The sequence below is a fragment of the Panthera pardus genome, unplaced genomic scaffold (genome assembly GCF_024362965.1).
Source record: "Panthera pardus isolate Hobbes unplaced genomic scaffold, ASM2436296v1 HiC_scaffold_25, whole genome shotgun sequence".
Taxonomy (NCBI): Eukaryota; Metazoa; Chordata; class Mammalia; order Carnivora; family Felidae; genus Panthera; species Panthera pardus.
The window spans coordinates 12,382,830-12,403,287 of NW_026526821.1; positions in this window are offsets into that span (position 1 = coordinate 12,382,830).

The window sequence follows — 20,458 nt, forward strand, 5'->3', positions numbered from 1 at the left end:
TTAACCTGCTCCCCGCCACACCCCACACCCGCAGTTCCTCCGCCCTTCCCAGACCACCCAGCCCCGGGTCCCTCCATTCCAAGCTCCCTCCAGGTTTCAGCGCCCCCCTCGGTTCTCATCACCTTCTCCCTGTGCCTTGTGAACTCCCTGCCTGCTCCCCGGCCGCACCCCATCCGTGACCCTCTATCCTTGCCCCATCCAGCGTTGCCAGATAAAATCCGGGACGCCCAGTTAGATTCGAATTTCAGAAAAACAATCTTTTTTTAACATCAATACGGCCCATGCAATATTTAGGATACACTTAGACTGAAAACGATTTTTTATCTAAAATTTGAGTCTAAATGGGCATCCTGTATTTGAATTTTCCAGATCTGGCCACCCTACCCCAATCCAAGCGCCCTTTCCTCCCTCGCACCCCTCGATGCTTCCCGAGCCCCTCTGACCTCACGCGCCCCCTCCTCTCTCGCAGCCCTGTGTGCCCCGACCCGCCCATTTCCGTTCGGTGCTCGACGCCCCCACCCGTGCCTGGCGAGCGCCCCTCTTCCGCGAGGCACCCCACCCTCGTGCCGCCCCCCTGGACCCGCGCGCGGTCCTTGCGCCCCCACCTCCCAAACAGCCCTTAACTCTCCACGCGTCCTTCTCCATTCGGCCCCCGGGACTCGCGCAACCCTGTCCACGCCGCACGCATCTCGGTCCGCCCGCAGCCGCACAGCCCGCTCTTCCCTGCTGTGTCCTGCGCGGAAGCCCCCCTCGCGCCTTGCTCGCGCGCTTCTCTGCGCCCAGGGCCCCTCCGTGGGCGGCTTCCTTCCTGCCGCCGCCGCACCCCCTTAATCCCGCTCCCCTCCGCGCCCACGGCCCCGCGGGCTCCTCCTGGCGCACTTGGGCGGACCCGCGCGCAGTCCGCGCGGCAGTCCCGCACCGCACCGCACGCCTGGTCGCAGAAGCAGCGCGGGGGCCCGCGGGCGACGCAGGTCGGATCGCGGCCGGGACAGCAGCGGCCCAGCGCGGCGCGGCCCTGCCCGGGCCAGAGCGCGCCCGACGGCCCCCGGGCCCAGGACACCCGGGCCACCACCGTCAGGGCGAGCGCCAGGGGCAGGACCCGCGTCGCGCTGCGCAAGGCCGTGGCCGGGCTCAGGCTGGGGACCGAACACGGACGCCGGCGGGGACCGACCCCACCTGGCCCGCCCCGGGCCCGACCCGTCCCCAGACCCACCTCCTACCTGTCAAGGAGCTGATGCCCGTCGCCCATTGGTCCGATCCAAACTTTGCACAGCTAGTGGAGCCAAGATAAAGGTAATAACCTCAACAACTTCGCAAGGGGGCCCCACGGCACCCAGGTTCCAGGGAGATAGAGGACGTAGAGGCTCGTCAAAGCAGTGTGTTATAATAGATGATAGCCACTAATCATAATTATATTACCAATAACGCCAACAATAGCTGTCAATAGTATTAAAAATAGTAGTAGGCATAGTAATTGCCAGGAAAGCAGCCTGGGAGCCAAGCTGGTTACCGTACTTTAGGAGTGTCGTCAGGATTGTCCAAACCTGGGTCCCTTGGATGTACCTTTATTTTTTGCTATATCCCTACCAATATTTTTCTTTGAATAGACTCACTTTTAAAACTTAAAATAGTTGTTGTTTTGTTTTGTTTTTTTTAACAAAACCATATCACTCAAGAGGATGAGAAGACAAGCTGTAGACTGGAAGAAAAAAATTTGCAAAAGACACATCTGATAAAGAAGAATTATCTGGGGGTGCCTGGATAGCTCAGTCAGTTAAGCCTTGGACTCTTGATTTCCGCTCAGGTCATGGTCTCATAGGCATGAGATCCAGCCCTGTATTGGGCTCCACCTTGGCCATGGAGCCTGCTTAAGATTCTCTCCCTCTGCCTCTCCCTCTGCCCCTCCTATGCTCACACTGTCTCTCAAAAAAATTTTTAAATTAAACTAAAAAATAAAATGCAAAAAAGGGTGCAAACATTTAAAATGTTTATAATTTCTTTTTTTTAAAGAAAAGGTAGGGGCGCCTGGGTGGCTCAGTCTGGTAAGCGTCCCACTTCGGCTCAGGTCGAGATCTCGGGTCCTGTCTGTCTCTGTGCTGACAGCTCAGAGCCTGGAGGCTGTTTCAGATTCTGTGTCTCCCTCTCTCTCTGCCCCTCCCCTGTTCACTCGCTCACTCTCTCTCGAAATAAACATTAAAAAATTTTTAAATAAAAAAATAAAAATAAAAATGGGCAAAAGATCTAAACAGACACCCCACAGAAGAAGATATATGGATTGCAAATAAGTATATGAAAAGATACTCAACATCATGTGTCATTAGGAAATTGCAAATTAAAACAACAATGAGATACCACTATATACCTATTAGGGTGGCTAAAATTCAAAACACTGACCACACCAAATGCTGACGAGGATGTGGAGCCACAGGAACTCTCATTACCACGGGTAGGAATGCAAAATGGCACAGCCACTTTGGAAGACAAGTTTAGCGGTTTCTTAGAAAACTAAATATAGTCTTAGCATACGATCCAGTAAATTGCACTCCTTGGTATTGACCCAAATGAGTTATTTACCCAAATGAGTTGAAAGCTTATGTCATTCAAAAACCTTCACATGGATGTTTATAGCAGCTTCATTCATAATTGTCGAAACTTGGAAGCAACCAACATATCCTTCAGTAGGTGAATGGATAAATAAACTGTGGTACATCCAGACCATGGAATATTATTCAGCACTAAAAAGAAATGAGCTATCAAGCCATGAAAAGACATGGAGGAAATTTAAAGGCACGTTACTGAGTAAAAGAAGCCAATCTGAAAAGGCTACATACTGCATGATTCCAATTATATGACATTTAGAAAAGTCAAAACCATGGAGACAGTAAAAATATCAATGGTTTCCAGGGTTGGGGAAAAGGAGCAATGAAAGATCTTTAGACAGTAAAACTATTCTGTTCTGTATGATACTATAACAGTGGATACAAGTCATTATTCACTGTCAAAACCCATAGAATCTACTGCTAATACCAAGACTGAACCATAATGTAAACTATGGACTTGGTGATAATGATGTGTCCATGTAGGTTCATGATTGTAACAAATGTACCACTTTGGTGGGAGATGTTGACAGTGGTGGAATCTGGGTGGGGAGCAGGAGCTACATGGGAACTCTGTGCTTTTTGTTCAATTGTACTGTGAATATAAAACTTCTCTAACAAATGGAAGTCTATTTTAATAAAATATTTAATGTTTATTTATTTTTGAGAGAGAGACAGACAGACTGAGTGCGAGCAGGGGAGGGGCAGAGAGAGACAGAGACACAGAATCTCAAGCAGGCTCCAAGCTCTGAGCTGTCAGCACAGAGCCTGACACAGGGCTTGAACCCACGAGCCCCGAGACCATGACCTGAGCCAAAGTCAGACGCTTAACTGAGCCACCCAGGCACCCCCAAAAGAAAAGTGGGAAGTCAGTAATATTTTTCATAAATAAAGGGAGGAGGAAGGAAGGGCACAAAGACAAATGACATACAGGGATACTATAAGTGAACTAAATCCTCATGTATTGGGGCAAAAATCAATAGATAATGTCTAAACTGATAAATCAACAAATGTCCACATAAGTACATTATTTAGCTATATGGAAATAACAACTAGAAGAAATAGCTATAAAGGTTAGAAGTGGTTGTCATGCCAACCAAACATATGAAGATGCTCTCCTAATAAGACACTGCAAATATCAAAGTACGGAGACACCAGCAAAGGTCTGAAAGGTTGGTTTTTATTTAAATAGAATTGAGGAGGGTGAGAAGAAAGGAACCCTTGAGTACGAAGGTGGTGGGCAAGTACATCCATACAATCTTTTTGGAGGACAGTTTGTCATTAGCTACCCAAACTATAAGAGCACATACTTTTGACTCAGGAATCCTTACAGATAGAGGCACTCGTGTGCAGGGAAACATTAGGACAAGGTTCTTTGCTACTTCATTGTAATGTCAAAAAGTTGGCGTCACTCTCACCGTCCCTGAGTCGGGGCTGGTTAAATCTATCATGATCCATCCCTATAAGGGGATATTGTACAGTCTCCTAAATTAATAAAGCAGTTGTTGATGTACTTATGTGTTAGATCTTCGAGATTCACTGTGAGGCAAAAAAGCAAGGTGCATAGCAATGTAACAGGTCACCATTTCTGTTGTTAAAGTATATTTATATTATATGCTGACATATGCAAAGCATATCTCTGGAAGGGGATGTAATACATTGGTAAGAATGGTTGCCTTTGGGGAGAGGAGCCAAGTGGTGTTTTTGGAAGTGTTTACCTCATGCCCATATTACCTATTCAAATAAATGTGGGGAAAAAAAGTGATTGCCTCTAGAGAACTGAATGGGGGTGGGAAGGGTGGGAAGGGGTGGTGGATTTTAATTACACATATAATAAAAGATATATAATATGCATATTATATATAATATTGATATAATATAGAATATTGATTTACAAACGTTTTCACTACCAAGAAAGAGAGGCAGAGAGAGAGAAAGAGAGGCAGTCTCTGTTGATGTAAGGGTCAAGTGGGGTCAAGCAGCCACTCCTGACCATGGCATGTCCCCGAGCATGCCCCATGACGAGGACCAGCAGCTTCCTGTAGTTTTCAGTCCCCCCCCCCCCCTTATGTGGCTTCTCTCTGTCCTGCCGGGTTTGAAGCATCCAAGTAACTGGTGACCTAGTTCCCAGGAAACCTCCCATGCTGCCCTTTTGTGAGGGTCCTGGGGGCTGTGGGGCTCTTGGCAGATGCCACATTTGTGTGCACAGAGAGAAGCTGATTCACCTCGTAGCAGGGAGAAAGGGACCCATCAGAATGCAATGAACTGTCCAGCTGAGGGGTGGCACCCCTCTCCCCACGGGTCTGGGCTGCAGGGCACTGTGCTCTGGGTGGGGGCAGGAAGGCTGCTCAGTCTCCCTTCACCCCTGCCTCAATTATCTATTGTTGCATAATGAACCACCCCAGAATATGCAGGCTTAAAATAACAATTTATTATTATCTTTTAAAAAAATGTTTATTCACTTTTGAGAGAGAGAAAGAGCACAAATGGAGAAGGGGCAGATAGAGAAACACACAATGTGAAGCAGGCTCCAGGCTCTGAGCTGTCAGCACAGAGCCTGACGTGGGGCTCGAACCCACAGACTGTGAGATGCTGACCTGAGCTGAAATCAGAGGCTTGACCAACTGAGCCACCCAGGTGACCCCAAATGGACGAGGTCATTCTGCCAAAGTCACCTGCTGGATTTGAGCCAAGGGTTTCTGAGGGCAAGTTCCCGTCTGGAGACAATGAAAAGTGTGCTCCTCAGAACAGGACTTTATTTACACCTAATATCTACATTCCAGACTGGGGCCTGGACAGGATGATTGCCCAGGAAGATGACGGAGTCATCAATCTCTGCCCAAGACTGGCCAACTTCCCATCTGGATAATTAAATCAATTGGCAGCCCCATGTCAGGTCTCCATGGAGTCTGTGGGGCAGAAGGACAGAGCACCTCTGGCTGCCGCACTTGGCGTCTCCAGAGGGATGGGTTCCTGGGTGACTTTAGGACAAGCCAGCTGAGCCCAGGCTGGGGTTCTTGGCCCTGACTTGCTAGGTTCAGGACTCAGGCAAATATGGACGTGTTGGCATGTCAGTGGTTGCAAACAGTTGTCTGAGCTTCTGTGTTTGTGTGGTGGCCCACGGGGCCCTTCTATTCTTTCTAACTTTACCCAAACATTGGTTCCTTTACACCACAAGAGTTCTGCACCCCACAGTTGGTCCGTCTCTCCCCCCCAACTTTTTTCCCTCCTCCATAACTAGCACCAAGATGTTTCAGAGGAATGCCATCCAATCTTTTTTAAGTTTTTATTTATTGCTAGGAATCTCTGCACCCAACGTGGGACTCGAACTCACAACCCAGACATCAAGAGTCCCTTGCTCTTCTGAGTGAGGCAGCCAGGCGCTCCAAGAAGATAAGCTTTTAATCAACTTGGCCCTCACTACCCAGAGCACAGTCCAGCCTCGGCATCACCTGGGAGCTTGTTGGAAAAGCAGAATCTCAGGCCCCATCCCAGATTTACTGAGCCAGAATTTCCGTTTCAACAAGATCTCTGGTGATTTAAACACATTGGTTCTCAACCCTGGCTGGGCATTAGAAACACCTGAAGAGAGTTTCCTATAATACCAATACCTAGGATCCTTTGCTGAAATTTCGATTCGGTTGATCTGGAATATGGCCTGGACATCACTATTTTTTATGGTATAACATACATTTAGTAAAATACACTAACTTCAGGTGAATAGCTTAGTATTTTTTACACACGTGTACACACCCACGTAACCACCCGGATAATAACATAACATTTCCCAGAGCGCCCCACAAAGTCCCATTTTGTCCCTTCAAGGTAGGGTGATGGGCCGTCCCAGTTTGTCCAGGACTGAGGGGTTTTTCCGGGACATGGGACTCTCAGTAGCAAAACAGAGAGTCCCGGGGAAAATCAGGACAAGTTGCTCACACTCCTTCCAGGTCTATACTCCAGCCCACCTCCAGAGGGAAACATTATCCTGCGTTTTATCTAGCAGGTACGTTTAAGCGTCCCCCCAGATGACTTTAATGTGCAGCCAGGGCTGACCCAGCAACAGAAACATGTGGGGACCCTGTGAAATTATTGCTGGGCCCTTTACTCCTACACTTTCTAACTCAGTAGGTCTGAGTGGAGCCAAGAATTTGCATTTCTAACAAGTTTCCCAGGTGATGCTGATGCTACTGCTCTAAGTACCTTCCTTTGAGAGTTACAGGTCTAAGCCAAGCACAGGAATTCTCCCCTTGACATCCGGGTTTAGACTTGAACACATTACACAGTTCTGGCCAACGTGCACGAGGAGAAGACTTCCCAGCGCTTCCGGGATGCACTCAGGTAGTCTGTTAAAACGGTACCCCTGGATTGTGCAAATCCCTAGCCCTGGGATGAGGGTGGGGGTGTGGGGGTGAGCGTGGGGGTGTGTGGATCCTAGGTAATATTTTTTCACCGATGGAGAGATGCATGGAAGGGGATGCTCTCTTCTTTTGAAAGTCCAGCAGCGTCTGGGCATGGCCCCTGGAGCTGCCTCATGACCTTGAAACAACAAGCCTGAGGACTAAACACAAACCAAGCAGGGTAGGGGAGAGGAAGGGGGAGAGAGCCTCCTGAGTCCTTGAAGAGACTGCTGAACTACAGGGTCGACCAATCTTATACGACCTTCTCAGGAATGTCTTTCCTTTTGGTTTCAGTCACATATAATTGGGTGCTCTCTGATTTGTGGTCAAAAGCATGTAATACCCTGCTGTTCAATTTGTGGTCCAACAATCAGCAGCATTGGCATCCCCGGGAAGCTTGTTGGTTTCAAATGATGTCTAATGCCCTTTATTCAAAGGGAAACAGTGCAAGCTGCGGGGCACTGTTCCTAAGGGATTAGGGGCAAAGCTCGAGTTTTATAGAGCTTAGAAGAGGCAATGGCAACTCGAAACAGAAGGATGATGGGCTAGGAGGTCCTATTTCTAGGGTGTGGTAAGCTAACTAAAGCAGAGTTGAAGGATATGGCTGGTGCGTGTTAGATTTCTTGACAGGTGCTTCCTGTAAGTGCAGGCTGGCTTCGGGCCGGATTCGTGACCTGGGCTGGGCCAGTAGGACAGCCTCCATTCTTGTAGGGGGTCCTGATACACGAATTAACTTTACCTCAAGAAATGCAGACTCTTGGGCCCCACCACAGACTTACTGAGCCAGAATCTGCATTTTTACAAGATGTCCACAGTCAGGTCTGAGAAGCACTGCTCTAACTCTACAGCAGCACACAGGCTTTGGATTTTCTGCACCCTTCTACGGGCCACCTCCCCCAACTGATCGCTGCATGAAACCACATCATTGCTAATAATCATATGAAAAGATGCCGTGGCACTGCCTACAGGAGCCCTCTAGCTGAGCTTCCTTTGTGACTCATTGGTCAGAACTAGACTACATGCTTCAGCTGCCAGTGAGGCTTGGAAGGCGGGTGCCTGGCTTCATTTCTGTCTATTGTGGGAGACAGGCTCTGCCTGCAAAGACCCAAAGGAGTTGAAAACTTACGTTCACACAAAGACCTGCACAAGGATGTTTATAGCAGTTTTATTCATAATTGGCAAAGCTTGAAAGCACCCAAGATGTCACTCAGTTGATGAATTGCTAAACTGTGGTACACCCAGACAGTGGCATATTTTTCACTGCCAAAAAGAAATGAGCTCTCAAGCCATGAAAAGACATGGAGGGAACTTTGAATGTATATTGCTAAGCCAAAGAAGCCCATCTCAAAACATTGCTGGATGATACTAACTATATGTATGTAGCATACTGTATGATTCTAATTATATGGCATTCTGGAAAAGGTAAAAATATGGACACAATGAAAAGATCAGTGGTTGCAAGCGGTGGGGTGAGGAGAGAGGTGGATAGGCAGAGCACAGAGGATTTTTAGTGAAAATACTCTGTATGATACAATAATGTTGGATATACAGTCAACCCTTGAAAAATGCAGGGGATAGGGGCACTGACCCTCTGCATAGTCGTAAATCTCTGGATACCTTTTGACTCCCCCAAAACTGAACTACTGATAGCCTATGTGAACCAGAAGCCTTACTAATAAAACAATTGATTGGCACTTACTTTGTATATGTATTATATATGTATTCTTACAATAAAGTAAGATAAAGAAAAGAAAATGTTATTAAGAAAATCATAAGATGGGGCGCCTGGGTGGCTCAGTCAGTTAAGTGTCGGACTCTTGATTTCAGTTCAGGTCACGATCTCACCGTTCACGGATTCAAGCCCTAAATCAGGCTCTGCACTGACAGTGTGGAGCCTGCTTAAGATTCTCTCTCTCTCTGTCTCTTTCTCTCTCTCAAAATAAATTAAAAAAAAAAAAAAGAAAATCATAAGAGGGACACCTGGGTGTTTCAGTCAGTTAAGCATCCAACTCTTAGTTTCAACTCAGGTCATGATCTCACAGTTCATGAGTTCGAAGCCCACACTGGGCTCTGTGCTGACAGTGGGGAGCCTGCTTGAGATTCTCTGTCTCCCTCTCTCTGTGCCCCTTGCCCACTCACACTTGCTCTCAAAAATAAATAAATAAACATGTTTTAAATATCATAAGAAAACCATGGCTTGCTCAGCCAGTGGAGCTTGAGACTCTTGATCTCGGGGTTGTAAGTTCGAGCCCATGTTGGGTGTAGTGATCACTTAAAAGTAAATTAAAAAAAAAAGTAAGAAAATTGGGGCACCTGGTTGGCTCAGTCAATTAAGGGTCTGACTCTTGATTTCGGCTCAGGGCGTGATCTCACGGTTCGTGAGTTCGAGCCCCGTGTTGGGCTCTGCACTGTGTCAGCGCAGAGCCTCCTTAGAATTTTCTCTCTCTCTCTCTCTCTCTCTCTCCCCCTCTCTCTTTGCCCCTCCCCCACTCATGCTCTCTCTGTTTCTCTGTCTCTCAAAATAAATAAAGTACATCTCTTAATAAATAAAAGAAAATCATAAAGAAGAGAAAATACATTTGCAGTACCATACTGTAAAAAATTCATGTACAAGCGGATCATGCAGTTCAAACCCATGTTGTTCAAGAGCCAACTGTATGTCATTATACTTTTGTCCAAACGCATAGAATGTACAACACCAACAGAGAACTCTAAAGTAAACTACAGACTTCGGGTGATTATGATGTGTTGGTGTAGGTGCATGAGAGGCTGTGCATGAGTGGGGGCAGAGGGCATATGGGATATCTCTGCATTTTCCTCTCAATTTTGTTATAAACCAAAAACTGCTCTAAAATATTATCCTCTTTAAAATAGCCCCCCCCAAATACATATAGTATGTATAAGTACATAAAAGATCTAGAAAGATATACAATAAGGTTTAACAGTGCAGTTTCTGAGTTACATAATAGTGTTTTATTTATTTTTGTTCTACATTTATGGCTTTCTATAATGCCCTTATTCTGCTCTGATAACAATGAAAGTTTTTTTTTAACTTTTTATTTAAAAACATTTTTTTGTTAATGTTTATTTACTTTTGAGAGAGAGAGACAGAGTGCGAATGGGGAGGGGCAGAGAGAGAAGGAGATGCAGAATCTGAAGCAGGCTCCAGGCTCTGAGCTGTCAGCACAGAGCCCAACTCGGGGCTTGAACTCATGAACTGCAAGATCATGACCTGAGCCAAAGTTGGGCGCTTAACTGTCTGAACCACCCAGGGGCCCCTAAACTTTTTATTTTGACATAATTATAGACTCACAGGAAGCTGCAAGATAGTACATAGACTATCATGTATCCTTCACCTAACTTCCCCCAAGAGTGCTATCCTGTATAATTGTAGTAGGATATAAAAATGAGGGAATCAACTTTGTTACAATACGTTTAACTAGACCACAGACCTCATTTTGTTGTCACTATTTTTTTGTATCTTTATTTGTGTATGCGTGTACACAGGTATTATTCTATATGTTTTTATTCCGTGATAAATAGATTCATATATTCATGTAACCACCACAAACAAGATACAAAGGAATTCCATTGTGGCATCCACTCAGGATTACACTCCTCTTCCCAGTCCCTATATCCAGGCAACCACTAATCTGTTCTCCACCTCTGTAATTTGGTCATTTCAAGAATGTAATATAAATGATCATACATATGCAACCTTTGAAATTGACTTTTGTCAATAAGCATAATACCCTTGAGATCAGTCTAGGTTGTTGCATGTTATCATAGTTCATAATAAATATTTTTTAATGTTTATTTATTTTGAGGTGGGGAGGGGCAGAGAGAGAAGGAGAGAGAATCCCAAGCAGTCTCTGTGCTGTCAAAAGCCTGATGCTGGGGCGCCTGGGTGGCGCAGTCGGTTAAGCGTCCGACTTCAGCCAGGTCACGATCTCGCGGTCCGTGGGTTCGAGCCCCGCGTCAGGCTCTGGGCTGATGGCTCGGAGCCTGGAGCCTGTTTCCGATTCTGTGTCTCCCTCTCTCTCTGCCCCTCCCCCGTTCATGCTCTGTCTCTCTCTGTCCCAAAAATAAATAAAAAACGTTGAAAAAAAAATTTAAAAAAAAAAAAAAAAAAAGCCTGATGCAAGGGGGCTCCTGGGTGGCTCAGTGGGTTAAGCCTCTGACTTCGGCTCAGGTCATGATCTCACAGTTCATGAGTTTAAGCCCTGAGTCGGGCTCTGTGCTAACAGCTCAGAGCCTGGAGCCTGCTTGGGATTCTGTGCCTCCCTTTCTCTCTGCCCCTCCCCCACTCTCTCTCTCTCAAAAATATAAAAACATTAAAAAAAAAAAAAAAAGCCTGATGCAGGGCTCGAACACACGAATTGTGAGATCATGACCTGAGCCAAAATCAAGAGTCAAACATTTAACCAACTGAGCCACACAGATGCCCCTTTAATAAGAATATATTTGAGTATATATCCCACCTGAACTCTAATATATGTTTTTTATTAAGTTTTTTAATTCCAGCATAGTTAACATAGTGTATATTAGCTTCAGGTGTACAACATAGCAATTCAACAATTCTTTTTTTTAATGTTTATTTTTGAGAGAGAGAGAGAGAGAGAGAGAGAGAGAAACAGAGCACAAAAGGGGGAGAGGCAGAGAGAGAGAGGGAGACACATAACCCGAAGCAGGCTCCAAGCTCCGAGCTGTCAGCACGGAGCCCAACGTGGGGCTCGAACCCACAAACTGCGAGATCATGACCTGAGCCCAAGTCAGACGCTTAACCAACTGAGCTACCCAGGCGTCCTTTTTTTTTTTTTTAAAGTAAGCTCCACACCCAACATGGGACTTGAACTCACAACCCTGATATCAAGAGTTGCACTCTACTGAGTGAGCCAGCCAGGCGCCCCCGATTCAACAATTCTATGCATTACTCAGTGCTCATCATAAATCTACTCTTTAATCCCCATCACCTATTTTACCCATCCCCCCCTCCCCTCTGGTAACCATCAGTTTGTTCTCTATAGTTAAGAGTCTGTTTCTTGGTTTGTCGCTCTCTCTTTTTTTTCCTTTGCTCTTTTGTTTCTTAAATTCCACATATGAGTGAAATCGTATGGTGTTTGTCTTTCTCTGAGTGACTTATTTTACTTAGCATTATATTCTCTAGCTCCATCCGTGTTGTTGCAAATGGCAAGATTTCATTCTTATTTATGGCTGGATAATATTCCATTGTGTGTATATATATATACACACACAATGGAATATGGAATGGAAGAAGGTATGTATATATATATATGTATATGTATATATACATATATATATATATGTATATATATATATATACATACCTTCTTTATCCATTCATCAATCAATGGACACTTGGGCTGCTTCCTAATTTGGCTACTGTAAATAATACTGCAATAAACATAGGAGTGCATATATTACTTTGAATTCATGTTTTTGTATTTTGGGGTACACTGTAGTATGATTACTGGATCATTTTTAACTTTTTGAGGAACCTCCGTGCTGTTTTCCACAGTGGCTGCACTGGTTTGCCTTCCCACCAACAATGCAAGAGGGTTCTCCTTTCTCCACATCCTCTCCCAACACCTGTTATTTCTTGTATTGTTGATTTCAGCCATTCTGACAAGTGTGAGGTGATACCTCATTGTAGTTTTGATTTGTATTTCCCTGATGATGAGTGACGTTGAGCATCTTGTATCCATTGGCCATCTGGATGTGTTCTTTAGAGAGAGGTCTGTTAACGTCTTCTGCCCATTTTTTAATTGAATTATTTGTTTTCTGGGTGTTGATTAACATATATGGTTTTAATTCGTGTGTGTGTGTGTGTGTGTGTGTGTGTGTGTGTGTGTGTGTGTCCCTGTTTCCAAATGTGAGGACAGGATTTGGAAACCACATGTTTGGTTTTATCCCCCATGATAGTCTAGCCTGAAAAATTAACCAGGGAGTTGGTGACTTGGCTGTGAGCTATTTTAGGGCAGAAACTGACGGATAATTATCCTTCTTGTTGCCTCTTTGGCTCAGCTCAATGATTTGGTCCTGAAATGATTCTAATCAAGCACCTGGGGGAGGGAGTGCAAGTATTCACTAGGAGCTCGCTCCTCAAAACACATCATATAAAACTAGCATCAGTTTGTGTGTATGTTTTTAATAGGGTCATTACACTGGCAGGCATAGAAAGTACATTTAACAACATTGCCTGCAATTGTGGGAAAATGCTAGAAATGAGAGCAGATTATGGTCTGTGCCAAAGGCAGACATGGTGCCTGGAAGGAGCAATCTGCAAGGATCTCTGGGAGACCACTGGCAAAGAGGTTATTTTGGACTCCTTGGGTTCGAATCCCAGCTCTGCCTCTGTACCAGTCATAGCCCCTTGGAAAGAGAACAATTCCGGCAGACTGTATTTAGAGAATACCGCAAGTGTGTGTGCAGAATATAAGGAAACCACCAGGGCTAGTGAGGAACGCTGGAGCTGGAAATAGAAGGGGGCACCCCCTACGGGGGTGAAGGAGCCAGGGAAGGAGAAGCTGCCATAACCCGGAAGAAGAGTTAGGTGGAGAAGCACCCTGCAGGGTGAGGCCAGGGGAATGGCCAGCTCAACTTCAATTACCACTCCCCCTTCCAATCTCCTATTGAAGCTCCCAGCACAGGCTCTAGCTGTCCATGCTCCAGGAGCACTGAGCAAGGTAGACTAGGGTGAGAAGGCAAGGAAGGGCAGACCTAGGCAGAGCCATTAACTACCTGTTTGGCTTAGGTAAATCACTCCCCCTCTCTGGAGAAAATGGAGAAAGCTCCATTTTCTCATCCATAAAGTCGGGATGATAATATTACCTCCTTTGTAGAATTGAGGTAGGGAATAAATTATAACATGTGAAGTACCTAGTGTGGAGCCCGCCAGGACATTTCAATAAATGACAATTACAGATGATGGTCATGACAAGAATGACTTGAGTAGGGAGTAATGGGGCTTAGAGAGAGGTATGCTCTCTAAGGTACTATGCATCAGGTACTATGACAAATACCACCACACTCCGTACATAGCTCCTCTTGCTGTAAAATCATCGGGTCAACCTAGGCAGAGCCAAAACTGATGTCAGAACTCCAGACGGCAGCAACTGCCACTTTAACATTGGAGAGAAAAAAGAAAAGCTCTCACCTGCTAGGACCACCCCCAACCCAAGCCTTCCCATCTGCAAACTGTGGCCCCGTGGTACAGGTCTGTTTTAGCAAAAGGACCATTTGTTTAAATGAGCCTGCCAAGTGAGAGGATCCAGATTCCTCTCTTTTCTCTCTTTTTAAAAAAGCCACAGATATAAATAAGCCCAAGATGGTCTGTTTCTGCCATGACTAACAGATAAAAGAAAAGACAGTCACCTTCTAAATAGACCAGCAATTAATTAACATTGGGAACTTGGGAGGAATTGATTGGGGGACCCGTCCAATGGGTGGGCCACGGGGCCTGCCAATTCCATCCACCCAGGCTTTGAAGCCAGTTTAGAAACTGTTGGGAAAACCCAAAAAACCCAATTCCCACCCCCTCCCACCCACACCAGACAATCTTGAAGGAAAATACCCAAGTTGACAGAGAAATGAGTTACTCGGAACATAAAAAAGTCCATCAAATCTTCATCTTAAAGAGTAGATGCCATTGTCCCAAGCCAGGTGCCCCCAAGGAATTAGGTTGACAGACTCAGCAAATAGAAATATGGAATGCCTGGGGCTCCTGGGTAGCTCAGTCGGTTAAGCCACTGACTCTTGATTTCGGCTCAGGTCATGATCTCACAGGTTCATGGGATGATGCCCCACATCAGGATCTGCACTAACAGTGCGGAAACTGCTTGGGATTCTCTCTCTGTTTCCCTCTCTCTCTGCCCCTCCCCTGTGCATGTGCTCTAGCTCTCTCTTGCTCTCTCAAAATAAATACATAAAGTTCAAAAAAAAAAAAAAATACAGAATGCCCAGTCAAGTGTGAATTTCAGATAAACAACGAACGATTTTACCTGTGTCCTAAATATTGCATGGGATGCACTTACACTAAAAGATTATTTGTTATTTATCTGAAATTCACATTTAACAGGGCATCAGGTGCTTTATCGGGCTCAGGAATGATGAGGGCGGTCCTGAAGGGACACAGCCCAAACCGAGCCTGTGGACACAGGCTCAAACTGGCAGCCTCCTGGACATCTGAGGCCCATACATGTGCATTTTCTAAGTCTTCGCAGTTAGTAAAATTGGAATCGGTTGAGAACAGTTTAAGGATTTCTGGCTTCCTTTAAGAATGGGAAGCTCCAGCCGTGCTGCTACTAGCCACCCTCCTATGATAACATAATGGGGACAGAAGGGAACGTGGGAAAGTGAAAACTGATCACTGATGTGTTAGATTGAAGGGATTGTGGGTACACTTGTTTCTGGCTGGTTTGTTGCATGAGTCTAGTGGTGACACCATTAGTAGCCCACGTTTCAGGCCTGGGGAATGTGCCCTTTCTCAGGCTTTGCTGCTCGAAGCAGCGACCCCAGAAGTGCTAGCCGCAAGATCTGAAAAGCTTGCCCATCTGCAAGGCCACTACCAGGCCATCTTCCTTCTTCCCAGCACAAGGGTGGAGGCTTTGCTCCCACCAGTTGGAGAAATATGTGCCCACAGTGCCACCTAGAGACACAGGCTGGAGTTGCAAGTCCTGGAAGGCACCCCTCTCCATCTTCCCTGGCAATTGTGTAGCCATAATTGGAAATGAGGTAGACAAAATCTAGAAGGAGAAAAAAGGAAGATTAAAAGAAACTAAAAAACAACAAGGGTGTGAGAAGTTCTTTCCATGTTCCAAGCGGAGTTATGTGTTCTTTTATGCCTCAAAAGATCCCCAAAGGCTGGATACCATCCATGTTCCTACTTTGCAAATGAAGAAACTGAGGCTCAGAGATGTGAATCATTTGCTCAAAGCTGCATGGTTAATAAAGGGCAGAGCTATGATTCAAACCCAAGAAATGCAAGTCTACAGCCCATGTTTTTTGTTAATATATATGTTTTTAATGTTTATTTATTTTGACAGGGAGGGAGAGCACTCGTGCATGTGGAAGCAGGAATGGGACAGAGAGAGAGAGGGACAGAGGATCTGAAGCAGGCTCCATGCCAACAGCAAAGAGCCTGATTCGGGGCTCGAACTCACGAACCATGAGATCATTACCTGAGTCGAAATCAAGAGTCAGATGCTTAACCGACTGAGCCACCCAGGTGCCCCTGTTGTTAATATTTTTTTATTTTTTTTTTAAATTTTTTAACGTTTATTTATTTTTGAGACAGAGAGAGAGCATGAACGGGGGAGGGTCAGAGGAAGAGGGAGACACAGAATCTGAAACAGGCTCCAGGCTCTGAGCTGTCAGCACAGAGCCCGACGCGGGGCTCGAACTCACGGACCGCGAGATCATGACCTGAGCCAAAGTCGGCCGCTTAACCAACTGAGCCATCCAGGCGCCCCTGTTAATATTTTTTAATATTATCATACAATAAGGTTGACTTTAGTTTTTCTTCTGGTTCACAGTTCTACAAACTTTGACATATGTATAGGGGCAACTGGTTTTGACTCAATTTTGGCTCAGGTCATGGTTTCACTGAGTTCAAGCCCTGCATCAGCTCCACACTGACAGTGCAGAACCTGCTTGGTATTCTCTCTCTCTCCCTCTCTCTGCCACTCCCTGCTCCCCCCCCCCTCAGAATAAATAAACTTTAAAAAATGTATAAAGTCATGTTAGCACCACCACAATAAGGATACCCCAAAACTTCCTTGTGCTATTCCTTTATATTCACATCCCCTACTCATCCTAACCCTGGCAACCACTGTTCCCCATCACTATAGTTTTTTCTTTCCAAGAATATCAAATAAATAGAATCATGCAGTATGTAACCATTTGAGGCTAGTTTCCCTCACTCCGCATATCTTGGGATTCATCCAAATTGTTACCTGTATCACAAGTTTATTCCTTTTTACTTGGGTGAAGATGTTTATAACTAATTGACACTTAACCTGTGCCAGGGCTATACTAAGCATTTTGACATTATCTCATTTGATCCTCACAGATTCTGAAGAGGAAGGTAATGTTATACCCATTTTATAGATGGGAGATCGGTAGAAGTCACAGGCTGTATGCCAGGGGTCAGGACTAGTCCCAGACTCAGAACCATTTATAAAATTGCTCTGTTCCCGGACAACAAAAAGTGAGGTGTGGGGGAGACAATACCATCTCCGGGCTGGACTTCTGCAAGATGATCTGTGGGTCCTTATCTTTCCCCACAGCCTCCCAGAAATGCTTGTGATTCCATTCATGCAGCTAGTGAGGGTCTCAGGCAAAAGCCCTTGCAAGACAGTAGAGCATAGAAATTAGGGGCCCAGGATGGAGTTCAAATCCTAGCTGTCACTCCCAAGGTGTGTAACCTCAAGTAAGCTGGTAAACCTCCCTGAGCCTCAGTTTTCCTGTCTTTAAAATGGGATAGTAAAAATAAAAATAAAATGGGGTAATAACAAGCAGGGTTGGGATATAGATTAAATAATAATTAACAAAATATCACACATGATAAGCACTCAATGAACACATTTATCCCTATAGTATCCTAACACAGACCTCCTCCCATCTCAGTGTGGCAGGAAGATTTGTTTATTCACTAGATATGTATTGTGTCCCTACTATTTTCCAGGCCTTGGGCTAAATGCTTTGCAGACATGAGTTTAGTGAACCTTACAAATTATCGGAAGTAGATATTGTTATGAAACCCTATTTCACACATGAGGAAACTGAGGCTTGTAGAGGTGAAGTTATTTGCCAGATCCCTCTGCTGGGACAAAGAAGTAAAATGAGACTGAAGCATCAACTGTTTGGTGGGACTGAAGCTAGGGAGACAGGATGCAGAATTCGGGTATCCGAGACCTACCATTGGCCCTGGAGCTCAGGGAAGCAGTGACAGCAAACCCAAGAAACAAGGTGGGTGGGAGATCTCTCAGGAGCTTCTTTGGTCCCTAGCTGGCAGGCATTTGGGGCCACTTCTTCCAACAAGGAAACCCAGCAAAAGCATTTGAACTTTTAAGAGCCAAAAATTGACTCTTTCCTACATCCATTAGGCGGCATACGAGCTATTGGCTGCACTTAAGAGCCAGACGGACAGGGCTCGAATCCTGGCTCTGCCACTCTTACCAGCTGTGTTGACCTTGGGCAAGTTGTTTCACCTGAGACCATTCCTTCAATTGTCAAATGAGGTTAATAACACAGCCTGCCTCACAGGGTTGTTGGAAGAATATTTTATTACATGTAAAGAACTGTAATTAACACATAGTAAGGGCTCAGTAAATGTTAGCCGTGGTTACTATAATTATTACTGCAGGGGCTGGTACCTAAGAGGGAAGCAGACCATGGTGAGACCTGTGGCGACCTGGAAAGCACAAGGGCATCCCTGCCCAAAGGGATGGATGTTATTCAGCCACAGTCATTATTACCAGGTAGGAAAACGAGTCCACAATGACCAGACCTTCCAATTTTCCACTCAACGCCACGCTGGCCTCCTTTCTACTCTCAACACAGCAACCAACAGGCGTGTTTTTGCCTCAAGGCCTTTGCACTGGCCTGCAATGTACTGTCCCACTGATATTCACACAACTTACCCTCTGATCTAGTTCAGCTCTGTACCCACATGTCCACCTCGACATTTCCATTCTTATCCCTTTTCCCCACTGTAATGGGTTTTCTCTATTGTATTCATCATTAAATAACAGGCTGCTATGTTTTTTAAGTTTTTTACTTTGAGAGGGCGAGAATGAGTGAGGGTGGGGCAGAGAGGTGGGGAGAAAGACAGGCTCCACACTGTCAGCAGACCCTGACACGGGGCTCCATCCCACGAACCACAAGATCGTGACCTGAGCTGAAACCAAGAGTTCAACCAACTAAGCCACACAGGCACCCCAACATACTATTATTTTTTATTCTTCTTCCCTCCATTGGCAAGTTCATTTTCCACATTGGCAATAACCCCCCCCCCCCCCACACACACAATTTATATTCTCACACCTAGAACAGGGCCTGGCACATGGTAGGTACTCAATACTTACGGAATGGATTGTCTTCATGCTACCAGTTTGTGAGTGAGAATTCAATGACCAAAGGAATCATTTGGCCATTTTTGCCTTATTGAGCACCTACTATATGCAAGGAATAGGTCTGGAAACTGCAGAGGATAAGAACAGAAAACCCTCCTGTTCTAGTAGAAGGCAGTAAGTTGGAGAGGAAAAAGGAGGGGTGCTTTGGAATCAAACACATCAGTTGGTGACCCAATTCTGTCTCTTGTATAGAGCTGGGGAACTGACTCTTTGAGCGTCACTCCCCCACCTGTACAATTGGGGTTAAGAATCATGCCAGTTCTCTCCTCACTGGGCTGTTGTGATGAGTAACAAAGTGTGCATGTCAAGTGCTTTAGCACAGTCCAGCCAAAAGGCGAAGTGTGTGATTCATTCTTTCATTTAACAAATATTTGGTGAGTGGCCTACCACATGCCAGGGACTGTGCCACTTGCTGTGGAGGGGCTACAAAGGGAAAGTTGCTACTTACATGGAGTTCTGGTTTAATAGGGGCAGGGGTGAGGGAACACTGACAATACACTATATACACATACTATGTATATATACATATATATATATACACACACATACTATATCATATATATATACACACACTATATATATTAAAAATGTCACATATGCATAGGTACTATTTATTAGGCAGTAGTAATATGAAAATAAAATACAGGGCAAAGGAATAGAAAGGGAACAGATTATTTTAGATAGGTCCCCAGAGAGGGTGACATTGAATAAACAGCTGATTTGAGACAAGGGAGTGAACCAGGCAAAGATATGAAGAGGCTAGGATTGGTCACTCCAGGCAGAGGGAACATCAAGTCCAAACATTCTGAAGTAGGAGTGATCCTCAAGTGGAAGGAAGTTTGATGGCTGAGACAAAGGGATGGGAGGTCAGAAATCAAGGAAGATGGTGCGGGTTGCTGACTGGCTTCTACTCTGCGTGAGGTGGGGACGCTGGACGTGGAGTGATCCTTTGGTTTTCAAGATCACTCCAGCTGCATAACAGATCTTAAGGGGGAGTGGTAGTAGAAAGGACAGTAATGAAAGCTTGGAGGATGGTTTGAATCAGCAGTGACAGAAACAGATGGTAAGAGGGGCAAACTTCAGATGTAATTTGAAGGCAGAAACCAATAGGATTCACACAGTCAAGGGTTAATTCCCAAGGTTTCCAGCTTGAGCAACTAGACTGAAGGTGTTGCCAATACCTGGGATAGGACTGTGGGAGGGGCAGTGGGGAGGGGATCAGTTCAGCTTTTGAAGTTTATATTGAATACAGGAAGGGGAACACAAGTCTGGAAATGTAGCTTGGGGACCAGTTTCTAATGTGCTGACA